The 18,043-nt window shown below is 40.5% G+C and overlaps 1 long non-coding RNA gene across 6 annotated transcripts in view; it reads right to left on the reverse strand.

Annotated features, from left to right (window-relative positions):
- LOC147373740 (uncharacterized) overlaps positions 1-18,043 on the reverse strand; it is a 137,282-nt gene that overhangs the window by 47,412 nt on the left and 71,827 nt on the right. The window contains exon 4 of one of the 6 annotated variants that reach the window (XR_015162027.1): positions 682-9,116. The exons of 4 other annotated variants lie outside the window; for them this stretch is intronic. This is a non-coding gene — a long non-coding RNA (uncharacterized LOC147373740). Of the gene's footprint in view, positions 1-681; positions 9,117-11,143; positions 11,574-18,043 lie in introns of those variants that run through there. One more of the 6 variants, XR_015162030.1, reaches the window with a different exon arrangement.

Here is an 18,043-nt window from a genome sequence, read left to right on the forward strand (position 1 = left end):
CTTCGAGCCTGATTATTGTGGGGATTAGCACCTGACAGTCTGGGAGGCCTAGATAATTCTGCTTATTTAGGGCAATCCCCCATAAAGTGGAAGGCCAACACCCTCCCCCACCACCCAGCCATCTTCCAACTCTGTGGTTTTAAGTGTTTCTGTTGATGCTGTTCTTCATTTTACAAAAGCTCCCTTTCGAGTACCTCCCCTGATGAAGGCATAAATAAGTCCCGAAGACAGAAAATACCTCTTGAACAAGAACGAAGCACTAAGACATAGTAGGCTCTCAATACAAAATTTGCTGGATGGACTAGAGAGCCCTCAGTGGGCAACACCCAGAAAGATGATCTATTGAAACTGCGGTGTTTCTGGCCCTTAATCTCTGATACACAGTTATGAGCCAGACTATAATGTAAATTGCGGAGCCGAGGAGTAGCTGCAAACATTTCTAAAGATGCAATCCTTAATGGAGTGACTCCTTTGTACAAGATGCACCATGAACTCTAGATTCAAAGTAAAAACAGTAATAATAATAACAGCTTATATTGAATGTTTACTGGGTGCCATGTACATAAACCTCCCAAGAACCCTATGAAGCAAGAACTATTATAGCTCCTGGTTGGCAGATGGCTAGTAACTGGTACAGCCTAGAGGCAACCCAGGTACTTGGAATGGAGCCCATGCTTTCAATTTTTTTTTTTTAATTTTATTTTATTTTTAAACTTTACAAATTGTATTAGTTTTGCCAAATATCAAAATGAATCCGCCACAGGTATACATGTGTTCCCCATCCTGAACCCTCTTCCCTCCTCCCTCCCCATACCATCCGGCTGGGTCGTCCCAGTGCACTAGCCCCAAGCATCCAGTATCGTGCATCGAACCTGGACAGGCAACTTGTTTCATACATGATATTATACATGTTTCAAAGCCATTCTCCCAAATCTTCCCACCCTCTCCCTCTGCAACAGAGTCCATAAGACTGTTCTATACATCAGTGTCTCTTTCGCTGTCTCGTACACAGGGTTATTGTTAGCATCTTTCTAAATTCCATATATATGCGTTAGTATACTGTATTGGTGTTTTTCTTTCTGGCTTACTTCACTCTGTATAATAGGCTCCAGTTTCATCCACCTCATTAGAACTGATTCAAATGTATTCTTCTTAATGGCTGAGTAATACTCCATTGTGTATATGTACCACCGCTTTCTTATCCATTCATCTGCTGATGGGCATCTAGGTTGCTCCCATGTCCTGGCTATTATAAACAGTGCTGCGATGAACACTGGGGTACACGTGTCTCTTTCCCTTCTGGTTTCCTCAGTGTGTATGCCCAGCAGTGGGATTGCTGGATCATAAGGCAGTTCTATTTCCAGTTTTTTAAGGAATCTCCACACTGTTCTCCATTGTGGCTGTACTAGTTTGCATTCCCACCAACAGTGTAAGAGGGTTCCCTTTTCTCCACACCCTCTCCAGCATTTATTGCTTGTAGACTTTTGGATCGCAGCCATTCTGACTGGTGTGAAATGGTACCTCATAGTGGTTTTGATTTGCATTTCTCTGATAATGAGTGATGTTGAGCATCTTTTCATGTGTTTGTTAGCCATCTGTATGTCTTCTTTGGAGAAATGTCTATTTAGTTCTTTGGCCCATTTTTTGATTGGGTCATTTATTTTTCTGGAGTTGAGCTATAGGAGTTGCTTGTATATTTTGGAGATTAGTTGTTTGTCCGTTGCTTCATTTGCTATTATTTTCTCCCATTCTGAAGGCTGCCTTTTCACCTTGCTAATAGTTTCCTTTGATGTGCAGAAGCTTTTAAGTTTAATTAGGTCCCATTTGTTTATTTTTGCTTTTATTTCCAATATTCTGGGAGGTGGGTCATAGAGGATCCTGCTGTGATGTATGTCAGAGAGTGTTTTGCCTATGTTCTCCTCTAGGAGTTTTATAGTTTCTGGTCTTACGTTTAGATCTTTAATCCATTTTGAGTTTATTTTTGTGTATGGTGTTAGAAAGTGTTCTAGTTTCATTCTTTTACAAGTGGTTGACCAGATTTCCCAGCACCACTTGTTAAAGAGATTGTCTTTAATCCATTGTATATTCTTGCCTCCTTTGTCAAAGATAAGGTGTCCATATGTGTGTGGATTTATCTCTGGGTTTTCTATTTTGTTCCATTGATCTATATTTCTGTCTTTGTGCCAGTACCGTACTGTCTTGATAACTGTGGCTTTGTAGTAGACCCTGAAGTCAGGTAGGTTGGTTCCTCCAGTTCCCTTCTTCTTTCTCAAGATAGCTTTGGCTATTGGAGGTTTTTTGTATTTCCATACAAATTGTGAAATTATTTGTTCTAGCTCTGTGAAGAATACCGTTGGTAGCTTGATAGGGATTGCATTGAATCTATAAATTGCTTTGGGTAGTATACTCATTTTCACTATATTGATTCTTCCAATCCATGAACATGGTATATTTCTCCATCTATTAGTGTCCTCTTTGATTTCTTTCACCAGTGTTTTATAGTTTTCTATGTATAGGTCTTTAGTTTCTCTAGGTAGATATATTCCTAAATATTTTATTCTTTCCGTTGCAATGGTGAATGGAATTGTTTCCTTAATTTCTCTTTCTGTTTTCTCATTATTAGTGTATACGAATGCAAGGGATTTCTGTGTGTTGATTTTATATCCTGCAACTTTACTATAATCATTGATTAGTTCTAGTAATTTTCTGGTGGAGTCTTTAGGGTTTTCTATGTAGAGGATCATGTCATCTGCAAATAGTGAGAGTTTTACTTCTTCATTTCCAATTTGGATTCCTTTTATTTCTTTTTCTGCTCTGATTGCTGTGGCCAAAACTTCCAAAACTATGTTGAATAGTAATGGTGAAAGTGGGCACCCGTGTCTTGTTCCTGACTTTAGAGGGAATGCTTTCAATTTTTCACCATTGAGGATAATGTTTGCTGTGGGTTTGTCATATATAGCTTTTATTATGTTGAGGTATGTTCCTTCTATTCCTGCTTTCTGGAGAGTTTTTATCATAAATGGATGTTGAATTTTGTCAAAGGCTTTCTCTGCATCTATTGAGATAATCATATGGTTTTTATTTTTCAATTTGTTAATGTGGTGTATTACATTGATTGATTTGCGGATATTGAAGAATCCTTGCATCCCTGGGATAAAGCCCACTTGGTCATGGTGTATGATCTTTTTAATGTGTTGTTGGATTCTAATTGCTAGAATTTTGCTAAGGATTTTTGCATCTATGTTCATCAGTGATATTGGCCTGTAGTTTTCTTTTTTTGTGGGATCTTTGTCAGGTTTTGGTATTAGGGTGATGGTGGCCTCATAGAATGAGTTTGGAAGTTTACCTTCCTCTGCAATTTTCTGGAAGAGTTTGAGTAGGATAGGTGTTAGCTCTTCTCTAAATTTTTGGTAGAATTCAGCTGTGAAGCCGTCTGGACCTGGGCTTTTGTTTGCTGGAAGATTTTTGATTACAGTTTCAATTTCCGTGCTGTGATGGGTCTGTTAAGATTTTCTATTTCTTTCTGGTCCAGTTTTGGAAGTTGTACTTTTCTAAGAATTTGTCCATTTCTTCGACGTTGTCCATTTTATTGGCGTATAATTGCTGATAGTAGTCTCTTATGATCCTTTGTATTTCTGTGTTGTCTGTTGTGATCTCTCCATTTTCATTTCTAATTTTATGGATTTGATTTTTCTCCCTTTGTTTCTTGATGAGTCTGGCTAGTGGTTTGTCAATTTTATTTATCCTTTCAAAGAACCAGCTTTTGGCTTTGTTGATTTTTGCTATGGTCTCTTTTGTTTCTTTTGCATTTATTTCTGCCCTAATTTTTAAGATTTCTTTCCTTCTACTAACCCTGGGGTTCTTCATTTCTTCCTTTTCTAGTTGCTTTAGGTGTAGAGTTAGGTTATTTATTTGACTTTTTTCTTGTTTCTTGAGGTGTGCCTGTATTGCTATGAACTTTCCCCTTAGGACTGCTTTTACAGTGTCCCACAGGTTTTGGGTTGTTGTGTTTTCATTTTCATTTGTTTCTATGCAAATTTTGATTTCTTTTTTGATTTCTTCTGTGATTTGTTGGTTATTCAGCAGCGTGTTGTTCAGGCTCCATATGTTGGAATTTTTAATAGTTTTTCTCCTTTAATTGAGATCTAATCTTACTGCATTGTGGTCAGAAAAGATGCTTGGAATGATTTCTATTTTTTTGAATTTACCAAGGCTAGATTTATGGCCCAGGATGTGATCTATCCTGGAGGAGGTTCCGTGTGCGCCTGAGAAAAAGGTGAAATTCATTGTTTGGGGATGAAATGTCCTATAGATATCAATTAGGTCCAACTGGTCTATTGTATCGTTTAACGTTTGTGTTTCCTTGTTAATTTTCTGTTTAGTTGATCTATCCATAGGTGTGAGTGGGGTATTAAAGTCTCCCACTATTATTGTGTGATTGTTAATTTCTCCTTTCATACTTGTTAGCATTTGTCTTACATACTGTGGTGCTCCTGTGTTGGGTGCATATATATTTATAATTGTTATATCTTCTTCTTGGATTGATCCTTTCATCATTATGTAGTGACCATCTTTGTCTCTTTTCACAGCCTTTGTTTTAAAGTCTACTTTATCTGATATAAGTATTGCTACTCCTGCTTTCTTTTGGTCCCTATTTGCATGGAAAATCTTTTTCCAGCCCTTCACTTTCAGTCTGTATGTGTCCCCTGTTTTGAGGTGGGTCTCTTGTAGACAACATATGTAGGGGTCTTGTTTTTGTATCCATTTAGCCAGTCTTTGTCTTTTGGTTGGGGCATTCAACCCATTTACGTTTAAGGTAATTACTGATAAGTATGATCCCGTTGCCATTTACTTTATTGTTTTGGGTTCGAATTTATACACCGTTTTTGTGTTTCCTGTCTAGAGAATATCCTTTAGTATTTGTTGGAGAGCTGGTTTGGTGGTGCAGAATTCTCTCAGCTTTTGCTTGTCTGAAGAGCTTTTAATTTCTCCTTCATACTTGAATGAGATCCTTGCTGGGTACAATAATCTGGGCTGTAGGTTATTTTCTTTCATCATTTTAAGTATGTCTTGCCATTCCCTCCTGACTTGAAGAGTTTCTATTGAAAGATCAGCTGTTATCCTTATGGGAATTCCCTTGTGTGTTATTTGTTGTTTTTCCCTTGCTGCTTTTAATATTTGTTCTTTGTGTTTGATCTTTGTTAGTTTGATTAATATGTGTCTTGGGGTGTTTCGCCTTAGGTTTATCCTGTTTGGGATTCTCTGGGTTTCTTGGAATTGGGTGATTATTTCCTTCCCCTAAAATGGGGGGGAAGTTTTCAACTATTATCGCAAGTATTTTCTCATGGTCTTTCTTTTTGTCTTCTTCTTCTGGGACCCCTATGATTCGAATGTTGTAGCGTTTAATATTGTCCTGGAGGTCTCTGAGATTGTCCTCATTTAATTCGTTTTTCTTTTATCCTCTCTGATTCATTTATTTCTGCCATTCTGTCTTCTAATTCACTAATCCTATCTTCTGCCTCTGTTATTCTACTATTTGTTGCCTCCAGAGTGTTTTTAATTTCATTTATTGCATTATTCATTATATATTGACTCTTTTTTATTTCTTCTAGGTCCTTGTTAAACCTTTCTTGCATCTTCTCAATCCTTGTCTCCAGGTTATTTATCTGTGATTCCATTTTGATTTCAAGATTTTGGATCAATTTCACTATCATTATTTGGAATTCTTTATCAGGTAGATTCCCTAACTCTTCCTCTTTTGTTTGGTTTGGTGGGCATTTATCCTGTTCCTTTATCTGCTGGGTATTCCTCTGTCTCTTCATCTTGTTTAAATTGCTGATTTTGGGGGGGTCCTTTCTGTATTCTGGCAGTTTGTGGAGTTCTCTTTATTGTGGCATTTCCTCGCTGTGTGTGGGTTTGTACAGGTGGCTTGTCAAGGTTTCCTGGTTAGGGAAGCTTGTGTTGGTGTTCTGGTGGGTGGAGCTGGATTTCTTCTCTCTGGAGTGCAATGAAGTGTCCAGTAATGAGTTATGAGATGTCTATGGTTTTGGGGTGACTTTGGGCAGCCTGTATCTTGAAGCTCAGGGCTGTGTTCCTTTGTTGCTGGAGAATTTGCTTGGTATGTCTTGCCCTGGAACTTGTTGGCCCTTGTGTGGTGCTTGGTTTCAGTGTAGGTATGGAGGCGTTTGATGAGCTCCTGTCAACTAATGTTCCTTGGAGTCAGGAGTTCCCTGGAGTCAGGGTTTGGATTTAAGCCTCCTGCTTCCAGTTATTGGTCTTATTTTTACAGTAGTTTCAAAACTTCTCCTTCTATACAGCACTATTGATAAAACATCTACATTAAAGATGAAAAGTTTCTCTACCGTGAGGGTCACCCAGAGAGGTTCACAGTGTTACATGGAGAAGAGAAGAGGGAGGAGGGAGTTAGAGGTGACCCGAATGAGATGAGGTGGAATCAATAGTGGAGAGAGTGGGCTAGCCAATAATCACTTCCTTATGTGCACTCCACAACTGGACTGCTCAGAGATGTTCACGGAGTTATACAGAGAAGAGAAGAGGGAGGAAGGAGACAGAGGTGGCCAGAAGGATAAAAGGGGGGAATGAAAAGGAGGGAGACATATCCAGCCAGTAATCAGTTCCCTAATTGTTTTCCACTGTCTGGAACACACAGAAATTCACAGAGTTGGGTAGAGTAGAGAGGGGTTAGGGAGGAGACACAGGCGACCTGGTGGAGAAAAAGGAGAGTCCAAAGGGAGAGAGAGCAATTAAGCCAGTAATCTCATTCCCTAGTGAAAAATGGGTACTGAAGATTGGGTTCTTAAAGGTACAAAATTGGTAACAAATACATAAAAGCAAAAATTAAAAATCTAGAGTAGAGTTTGGAATTTCAAAAATACAGTGTTAAAAAAAAAAGAAGGAAAAGAAAGAGAGAAAAAACGAACAAACAAAAACAAGGTCGTGAAAATTATAAAGAAAATATAGGTACAAAATTGATAACTAATACCAAAAAGCAAAAGTTAAAAATCTAGAGTAGAGTTTGGAATTTCAAAAATACAATGTTAAAAAAAAGAAGAAAAAGAAAGAGAGAAAACAAACAAACAAAAACAAACAATGTCGCAAAAATTATAAAGAAAATACAGGTACAAAATTGATACCAAATACCAAAAAGCATAAATTAAAAATCTAGAGTAGAGTTAGGAATTTCAGATATACAATGTTATATAAAAGAAGAAGAGAAAGAAACAGAGAGAAAAAAAAGTCACAGAAATTATTAAAAAACTATATGTACAAAATTGATAACAAATACCAAAAAGCTAAAATTAAAAATCTAGAGTAGAGTTTGGAATTTCAAAAATACAATGTTAAAGAAAAGAAGAAAAAAAAATAACAAGGTCAAAAAATAATAAAAAAATATATATGTGAAGTTTGCTGAAGAAAAAAAAATAGGATTTTTTTTTTTTTTGCAAAGTAATAGGTTATAAAAGTGAAAATTAAAGGAATAATAGAGGACTTAAAATTTTTTTAAAAAATTAAAAAACAAAGAAAGAAAGAATGATCGTAAAAACAGTAAAAATATATTGAGGACTTTCTCTGGTTTTGTTGTGAGTATTGTGGGTTCAGCTCATTTTTGGCTAGATCCTTGGTCCGACTTTTATTTCTCAAGATCTATAGGCCCCTTCCTATGTAGTAGGTAGTAACCACAGGGTTTTAATCTATTGCCTGTAGCTTCCAAGGCGGTTCCCTCTGTTATAGCTTCTTCTGTTTGCTGGACTCTTCAGTGTCTGGTTTCCGCCCTGACACAAAAGGGACGGTGGAGGACACTTTTTTTTTTTTTTTTTTTTCTTTTTAGGCTCACTTGTTCAATCGCGCTGTGGGGAGGGAGGGAGGGATGCTGCAAACAAGTAACACTGGCGTGTGCTCGCAGTGCCTCAGCCACACTGGGTCTGCCCCTGCTCACGGCGCGTGTAGCCTCCCTGCCCACACTGCTCAGGCTCTAGGTTGTTCCGCCAGGAACCATCTGTGGCCAGCCCTGGGCTGCCTGCACCTCCCAGGTCCAAGCCACTCAGGTTCAGGCACTTGGGTAGTCCTCAGAGGCGCAGACTCGGTTGGACCTGCGTTTTGTGCCCTTCCCAGGTCCAAGCAGCTCAAGTGATGAGGTGTTTAACGAGTGCGATTACTGCGACTTATCGCCTCCCCGCCACTCGGTTATCTAGGTGTACAACCGGCGCACCTTCTCAGGCAGATGTTGACCGTCCAGACCCCCAAGAAGTTTTAGTTAGCAAAGAAGCCCGCTTACAGTTTTATAGATAATGTCTCTCTGGGGCTGCGATTGCCCCCTTCCGGCTCTGGCTGCATGTCACCGGAGGGGGAAGGTCTGCAGCCGGCTATCTCTGTTCAGTCCTTTGTTCTGTGCTCAGGCCTGCCGGTGTCTTAGGTTAGGGCTGGCTTTTCGCATGATAGATATCCCACAGTCTGGTTTGCTAGCCCAGATTATTTCGCTCAGATAGCACTCAGGGTATTCAGGCCAGGTCCTTACTCTAAGTGATGCAGCCCGCGCCGCGCCTCCCTGCCCAGCCCCCGCTTGCTAATGGCGTGTGCAGGCTTCTGTGCTGCTTCTCCGCTGGGGGAGTTACCTTGGGCTCGCAATCTGCGAGTTTTAATTGTTTATTTATTTTTTCTCCCTGTTATGTTGCCCTCTGTGCTTCCAAAGCTCGGCACAGATTCGGCAGCGAGAAAGTTTCCTGATGTTTGGAAACTTCTCTCTTTTTAAGACTCCCTTCCCGGGACAGAACTCCGTCCCTCCCTCTTTTGTCTCTTTTTTTTGTCTTTTATGTTTTTTCCTACCTCCTTTTGAAGACTTGGGTTGCTTTTCTGGGTGCCTGATGTCCTCTGCCGGCATTCAGAAATTGTTTTGTGGAATTTACTCGGCTTTTAAATGCTCTTTTGATGAATTTGTCAGGGAGAAAGTGTTCTCCCCGTCCTACTCCTCCGCCATCTTGGCTCCTCCGCCCATGCTTTCAATTCCTATGCTGCCATTTTTCACATTTCTCAGTTCTGGTCCAATTTGAATGAGGAACTCTGGGCAAGTATTTAAAATTCTGTGGGGCCCCAATGATCTGCTTATAAGAAAGTGGGTAATAATTCCATCTTGCCTACATCAAAGGATCTACTACACAAGATAATATTTACTAAAGTTGACCATATAGTAGGTCACAAAGAAGTTCCCTAAAATTTCAGGGACTCTATAGAGCGACCATATCTTCAGCCATAAAACCATCATTTACAGTTTTGGCCATCTTTGGCAATTAAACCCAATTAAACCCAAAATCAGACCCCCAAAAGATAGTTGAAACTTATTTTAAACCTGTGTGTGTGTTAAGTCGCTGCAGTAGTGTACGACTTTTTGTGGCCCTATGGTCTGTAGCCTGCCAGGCTCGTTTGTCCATGCGATTTTCCAGGCAAGAATACTAGAATGGGTTGACATGCCTTCTTCCAGGGGAATCTTCCTGACCCAGGGATTGAACACATGTCTCTTATGTCTCCCGCACTGGCAAGTGGGTTCTTACCACTAACACCACCTGGGAAGCCCAATTTTAAATCTGCGTGCACTCATAAATAAGTCATGGGTTTAAAAAAGTTGTCTCATTAAAACAAGCTGATTATATATTTATCTACAAAATCTAATTCCTAAGCTGCAGTGGGGAAAAATTGAGAAGCAGCCTATTTTAGACTTCAGGACTCCCAAAAGATCTAGACATTACAGGAACCAGGAAGCTCTGAAATCGAGGATGGGGGAAGGTCTGAAAACATGAGGACTGACTGGAAATCGGCTTAGGAAGCACGTGGCCCTCAGGGTGCCTTCCACTCTGCACAGCCAGTGACCGTCTCTCCCATCTCCTCCTGCCCAGACAACCCAGGGGAACAGCAACGTGCATTTTCTGGAGACAGTAAATTGCAGGTCTCTGGCCCAGGGAACACCAGGCATGGTTGACAGTTTTGATACTGAAATACAGTGCAGTGGCATTAGATTTTGACATTCAGTCAAGACTTACACTGAATACCGACACCCTCTCATCTCAGCCTCAGCTGCTTTCCCTCATTCTCGCCCAGAATGCCAGCAGCCAGGTTTGTAGGCTTTAGGCAAGACCTTGAAAGAGGCTTCACTGGGGAATCTCAATCTAAGGTTCTGAAATACAGGTTCCCCCAGGAATTGGCCTGGCCAGAACTCCTGACAGTCAATAAGCTCCAGTGAGCTCAGGGCTGCCAATCATCTTTTATTTTTCTCATGGTGGTAAATCACATTTTATATAAAATGTGCCATTGTAACCATTTGTGAGTTTACACTGCAGTGGCATTAAGTACATTTGCAGTGTTGTGCAATTACCCCCACTATCTATTTCCACAATTTTCATCACTCCAAACAGAAGTTCTGTGCTCATTAAGCAATAATTCCCACTCGTTCCTCCCCCTCAGCCCCTAGTAACCTCTACTCTACTTTCTGTCTTGATGAATTTGCCTATTCTCAAAATTTCATATAAGTGTAATCATACAATATTATATGTCCTTTTGTTTCTGGCTCATTTCCCTCGGTATGTTTTCAAGTTACATTCATGTTGTAGCATGTATCAGAATTTCATTCCTTTGATGGCTGAATAATGTTCCATTGCATGTACATACCCCACTTTGTAATTCCATTAATGTGTGAATGGGCACTTAGGCTGTTTCCACTTTTTGGCTATTATGAATAGTAATACTACAATGAACACTGGCATACAAGCATCTGAGACCATCTTTTCAATTCTTTTGGGTATTCTAATCTTTTTTTTTGGGGGGGGGGGTGCTGCGTAGCATGTGGAATCTTAGCTTCCAAACCAGAGATTGAACCTGTGCCCCCTGCATTGGAAATACAGAGTCTTAACCATTGGACCACCAGAGAAGTCCCTCCAGTCAATTTTTAATGCCTCATGAGGTGACTACCAAGGATCACCAGACATTTGAGGGAAGAATTTATAATGAAAAACAAAACATAAACAGGAAAAAAAGAAACCTGGAGGAAACAAAGACTATCTAGAGAAAAGAAATCAAAGCAAAAACGTATGAATATCCTAAGATGAAAGGAAAATACTGCAACTATAAAATAAAAATCAGTTCAGTTCAGTCGCTCAGTCGTGTCTGAATCTTCGCGACCCCATGAATCATAGCACGCCAGGCCTCCCTATCCATCACCATCTCCCGGAGTTCACTCAGACTCACGTCCATCGAGTCAGTGATGCCATCCAGCCATCTCATCCTCTGGCGTCCCCTTCTCCTCCTGCCCCCAATCCCTCCCAGCATCAGAGTCTTTTCCAATGAGTCAACTCTTTGCATGAGGTGGCCAAAGTACTGGAGTTTCAGCTTTAGCATCATTCCTTCCAAAGAAATCCCAGGGCTGATCTCCTTCAGAATGGACTGGTTGGATCTCCTTGCAGTCCAAGGGACTCTCAAGAGTCTTCTCCAACACCACAGTTCAAAAGCATCAATTCTTCAACGCTCAGCCTTCTTCACAGTCCAACTCTCACATCCATACATGACCACTGGGAAAAACCATAGCCTTGACTAGACGGACCTTTGTTGGCAAAGGTATGTCTCTGCTTTTCAATATGCTATCTGGGTTGGTCATAACATTTCTTCCAAGGAGTAAGCATCTTTTAATTTCATGGCTGCAGTCACCATCTGAAGTGATTTTGGAGCCCCCCCAAAAATAAAGTCTGACACTGTTTCCACTGTTTCCCCACCTATTTCCCATGAAGTGATGGGACCACAGCCTTGTCTAATTAAATGAAACTAAGCCATGCCCTGTGGGGCCACACAAGATGGGTGGGCATGGTGGAGAGGTCTGACACAATGTGGTCCACTGGAGAAGGGAATGGCAAACCCCTTCAGTATTCTTGCCTTGAGAACCCCATGAACAGTATGAAAAGGCAAAATGATAGGATACTGAAAGAGGAACTCCCCAGGTCAGTAGGTGCCCAATGTGCTACTGGAGATCAGTGGAAAAATAACTCCAGAAAGAATGAAGGGATGGAGCCAAAGCAAAAACAATACCCAGTTGTGGATGTGACTGGTGATAGAAGCAAGGTCTGGTGCTGTAAAGAGCAATATTGCATAGGAACCTGGAATTTCAGGTCCATGAATCAAGGCAAATTGGAAGTGGTCAAACAGGAGACGGCAAGAGTGAATATCAACATTCTAGGAATCAGCGAACTAAAATGTACTGGAATGGGTGAATTTAACTCAGATGACCATTGTATCTACTACTGCGGGCAGGAATCCCTTAGAAGACATGGAGTAGCCATGATGGTCAACAAAAGAGTCCGAAATGCAGTACTTGGATGCAGTCTCAAAAACGACAGAATGATCTCTGTTCGTTTCCAAGGCAAACCATTCAGTATCACAGTAATCCATGTCTATGCCCCAACCAGTAACGCTGAAGAAGCTGAAGCTGAATGGTTCTATGAAGACCTACAAGACCTTTTAGAACTAACACCCAAAAAAGATGTCCTTTTCATTATAGGGGACTGGAATAGTAGGAAGTCAAGAAACACCTGGAGTAACAGGCAAATTTGGCCTTGGAATACGGAATGATGCAGGGCAAAGACTAATAGAGTTTTGCCAAGAGAACACACTGGTCATAGCAAACACCCTCTTCCAACAACACAAGAGAAGACTCTACACAGGGACATTACCAGATGCTCAACACCGAAATCAGATTGATTATATTCTTTGCAGCCAAAGATGGAGAAGCTCCATACAGTCAACAAAAACAAGACCAGGAGCTGACTGTGGCTCAGATCATGAACTCCTTATTGCCAAATTCAGACTGCAAGTGAAGAAAGTTGGGAAAACCACTAGACCATTCAGGTATGACCTAAATCAAATCCCTTATGATTATACAGTGGAAGTGAGAAATAGATTTAAGGGCCTAGATCTGATAGATAGAGTGCCTAATGAACTATGGACTGAGGTTCGTGACATTGTACAGGAGACAGGGATCAAGACCATCCCCATGGAAAAGAAATGCAAAAAAGCAAAATGGCTGTCTGGGGAGGCCTTACAAATAGCTGTGAAAAGAAGAGAAGCAAAAAGCAAAGGAGAAAAGGAAAGATATAAGCATCTGAATGCAGAGTTCCAAACAATAGCAAGAAGAGATAAGAAAGCCTTCCTCAGCAATCAATGCAAAGAAATAGAGGAAAACAACAGAATGGGAAAGATTAGAGATCTCTTCAAGAAAATCAGAGATACCAAAGGAAAATTTCATGCAAAGATGGGCTCGATAAAGGACAGAAATGGTATGGACCTAACAGAAGCAGTAGATATTAAGAAGAGATGGCAAGAATACACAGAAGAACTGTACAAAAAAGATCTTCATGACCCAGATAATCACAATGGTGTGATCACTCACCTAGAGCCAGACATCCTGGAATATGAAGTCAAGTGGGCCTTAGAAGGCATCACTACAAACAAAGCTAGTGGAGGTGATGGAATTCCAGTTGAGCTATTTCAAATCCTGAAAGATGATGCTGTGAAAGTGCTGCACTCAATATGCCAGCAAATTTGGAAAACTCAGCAGTGGCCACAGGACTGTAAAAGGTCAGTTTTCATTCCAATCTCAAAGAAAGGCAATGCCAAAGAATGCTCAAACTACTGCACAATTGCACTCATCCATCTCACACACTAGTAAAGTAATGCTCAAAATTCTCCGAGCCAGGCTTCAGCAATACGTGAACCGTGAACTTCCTGATGTTCAAACTGGTTTTAGAAAAGGCAGAGGAACCAGAGATCAAATTGCCAACATCTGCTGGATCATGGAAAAAGCAAGAGAGTTCCAGAAAAACATCTATTTCTGCTTTATTGACTATGCCAAAGCCTTTGACTGTGTGGATCACAATAAACTGTGGAAAATTCTGAAAGAGATGGGAATACCAGACTACCTGCCTCTTGAGAAACCTGTATGCAGGTCAGGAAGCAACAGTTAGAACTGGACATGGAACAACAGATTGGTTCCAAATAGGAAAAGGAGCACGTCAAGGCTGTATATTGTCACCTTGCTTGTTTAACTTCTATGCAGAAAACATCATGAGAAATGCTGGGCTGGAAGAAGCACAAGCTGGAATCAAGATTGCTGGGAGAAATATCAGTAACCTCAGATATGCAGATGACACCACCCTTATGGCAGAAAGTGAAGAGGAACTAAAAAGCCTCTTGATGAAAGTGAAAGTGGAGAGTGAAAAAGTTGGCTTAAAGCTCAAAATAAGAATAGTATGCTCTAAAAATGGAAATTTCAGAGAGAACAAAACAGTTCTTAGGAAATAGATGTATAAGAACAGAAATACAAAGCTCAGTCAGTAAACATGTTATAAGTTGGGGAATTTGCCCAGAAAATAGAAAGGCAAAGAGATGAAAACAGGGAGGAAAGAGAATAAAAATAGAAACTCTGAAAAGGAGAGGTAGAATCTGAGCATACAGAAGCTCTATAGTTGACAGAGGAAACAGAAAATAAAATAACAAAATATTAATAAAATAACATAAATAGTAATATTACAGAAAATAAATTACTATTATTATTATAATCAAGAAAATTTCCCAGTACAACATTGTAAATCAACTATACATCAATAAAAACAGAAAAGAAAATTTCCCAGAATCTTTGCACATGGTTGGTAAGATTATAAACTGGTTCAGCAACCATGAAGCACCATATGGAAGTTCCTCAAAAAACTAAAAATAAAACTTTCATATGATCCAGCAATCCCACTTCTGGGTATATATTCAAAGGAAATGAAAACAGATTACCCAAGAGACACGTATGCACTCCTATGTTATTGTAGCATAATTCACAACAGCCAAGATATGGAAATAGCCTAAGTGCCCATCAGTGGATGAGCGGATAAAGATGACATGGTTTGTATACACAGATGTATAGATACACACACACGCACACACACATACACAATGGAATGTTGTCCAACCATAAGAAAGAAGAAAATCCTGCCATTTGCAACACATATGGACCTAGAGGATATTATGTCATGTGAGGTAAATCAGAGAAAGACAACTACTCTATGATATTTTTAAGACGTGAAATCTAAAAAAATCTAAAATCATAAAAGCAGAAAGGAAAATAGTGGTTGCTGGGGGCTATGGGAAGGAGCAGGAAATGGGAGAGCTGCTCTTTAGGGTACATACTTGTAACTGGTATCTCTGGGATTTATTTATCCCAGAGATTTTACGCAAATGGTCCCCAACTTACGATGATTTGACTCACAATTTTCTGACTTAATGATGGTGCAAAAGCAACATGCATTCAGTAGAAACTGTACTTCAATTTTCAATTTTGATCTTTTTGCAAGTCAGTGATATTGTATGATGCTCTCTTGTGATGCTGGATCATGGCAGGGAGCCACACCTCCCAGGGAGCCATGTGAATGCAAAAGTAGACAACCAAGACACTTATAACCATTCTGTACCCAGACAACATTCCATTTTTCACTTTCAGACCAGTATTCAATCATTTACATGAGATTTTCAACACATTATTATAAAATAGCCTGTGTATTAGATGATTTTGCCCAAATGTCAGCTCATGTAAGTGTTCTGAGCACATTTAAAGTAGGCTAGACTAAGCTATGCTGCTTAGTATGTAAGGAAGTAAGCATTAATTGCTCAGTTGTGTCTGACTCTTTGCGACCCCATGGACTATAGCCACCAGGCTCCTCTGTCCATAGAATTCTCCAGGTAAGAATATTGGAGTGGGTTGTTATTCCCTTCTCCAGGGGATCTTCCTGACCCAGGGAATGAATCTGGATCTCCTGCATTGCAGGCAGATTCTTTACCATCTGTGCCACCAGGGAAGCCCATCTAATCCGTTTAGAAGGTTAGATAAATTAAATTATTAATAATTTTTGACATGATATTTTCAATTTACTATGGGTTTATCAGAATATAACCTTATCATAAGTCTAGGAATATCTGTACACAATATAGTGATTAGAGACAACAAAACTATACTAAAATCATTACGCTTGCTAACAGACCAGATCTTAATTGTTCCCAACAGTAGAAAAAATGATAATTATGTGATGCAACAGTGGTGTTGGCTAACGTTACAGTGGCAATCACACTGCAATCTAAATGTATCAAATCAATATGTTTTACACCTTCAACTTACATGATGTTGTAGACTAAATACATCTCAATTTTTAAAAAGTAAAGAAAATACCCCAGTGCTAACACAGATGAGATGGGTTCATACCAAGGAACATCACCATGGAACTTCAGAGCACAGAAGACTAAGGGAAGATCCTACGATTTCCAGAGGCAAGACCAAAATCACACACATAGCATCTGGAGTCAAGGTGACTTCTGACTTCTCCCCAGCAACTCTGGAACCCAGTGGACAATGGAATAACCTCTTCAAAATAGTTACGGACAGTGATCTCTGACCTAAAAATCTTTTCTGGTATTAAAGGCACTTGTACTCCATACACCCAAGTGTGAGATTTCACTGTGGCAGTATTCCACCCCCTCCCACCAAATTCAGTCATTCACACACTACCTTCATGATTTTTGCCATAACCACAGTCTGTATACTTTTTTATTAATTTTCCTTAAATTAAGTCACTTTTTTTAACTTTTATTATTTGTGATAAGTAAAAGACAAGTATGAAAATAATATCTGCCTGAAATGCAGGAGACCTGGGTTTGATCCCTGGGTCAGAAAGATCCCCTGGAGAAGGGAACGGCAACCCACTCCGGGAATCTTACCTGGAGAATTCATTCCATGGACAGAGGAGCCTGGCACAGGCTACAGTCTGTGGGGCCGCAGAGAGTTGGACACAACTGAGCAACTAACACTTTCACTTTTATATAGACACAGGCCCCCTTGTCATTCCTGAGACTTGCTAGTGAGTGGGACACAGTCTCTGTGTCCTTTCAGTGCAGCATTTCTAAGAAAAAACTTTTAGAATGGTTGGGGGCTGGGGTGGAGGGTGGGAGGTGGTACACTGAGGGGATGTTGTATAACCTTGACTCATAGTGACAATTAATCCTTTCAAATCTCTTTCAATCTTCTGGATTACATCAAAAAAGTTATGGTGTGGGTCTTTAACACCTCTCTATCTTTGCTAATCTTCCTTTTTCACAAACAGAAAGGCTCCAGGATCAGAACCTTGGGAGGCCAAAAGGAGCCATTCAGAACTTGAAATCATTGCTTTCATTTTTTTTAATGTAGTTTATTTTCATATTTGCCTTTTGTGTGCTGTGCTTAGTCGCTCAGTCATGTTGGACTCTTTGTGACTGCATGGACTGCAGCCCACCAGGCCCCTCTGTTCATGGAACTCTGCAGGCAAGATGACCGGAGTGGGTTGTCATGCCCTTCTCCAGGGGATCTTCCCGACCCAGGGATCAAACATAGATCTCCTGTATTTCAGGCAGATTATTTTCCGTCTGAGCAACAAACAAAAGCACTAAAGGGCCCCACCAGGCTCAACAGCTAAAACCAGACAAGAACACTAAACCCTGTTTTGGTTTTTTAAAAAATCTGCTTGTTTCTGTTCTTCAAAGCTCTGAAACCAGAGGAGGCCCTGCTGCACAAGGGCAAGTTTCCTCTTGGGGACCAAAATAAGAGCTCACTGCAACCAACCCCCCACCCCCACCCCCCGACCTGCATCTCCAAATTGACCAGTCATCTCAGTTTGCCACTTCAGAGTGGCTTCTGCAGGCCTCTCCCTGCAGGGCTGGGCCACATGTAAATGGTGGCCTCATGGGGCCTCTAGCAACACTTGTGGTTTCCCTCTGTTAACACAAGCACTGGGCTGGTCTCCAGAGGCTTTAAGACTCACTAGTCCCTGACTGAGATGGGCGACTTCATAACTAATCCTGTTCAGAACACTCTCTGGCAAAGCTAAGCCATGTCTCAGACTGCCCTCCATGGCCCACTCCAGCCAGGAGACAGGTCTGAGCAAGGTCTGCTAGTCAAGAGACCAAGGACAGCTTCTAGGAGTTG

Source organism: Bos grunniens, chromosome 4 (assembly GCF_055505025.1).
Source record: "Bos grunniens cultivar Pamir isolate PY7600 chromosome 4, Bosgru_T2T1.0, whole genome shotgun sequence".
NCBI classification, from domain to species: Eukaryota; Metazoa; Chordata; class Mammalia; order Artiodactyla; family Bovidae; genus Bos; species Bos grunniens.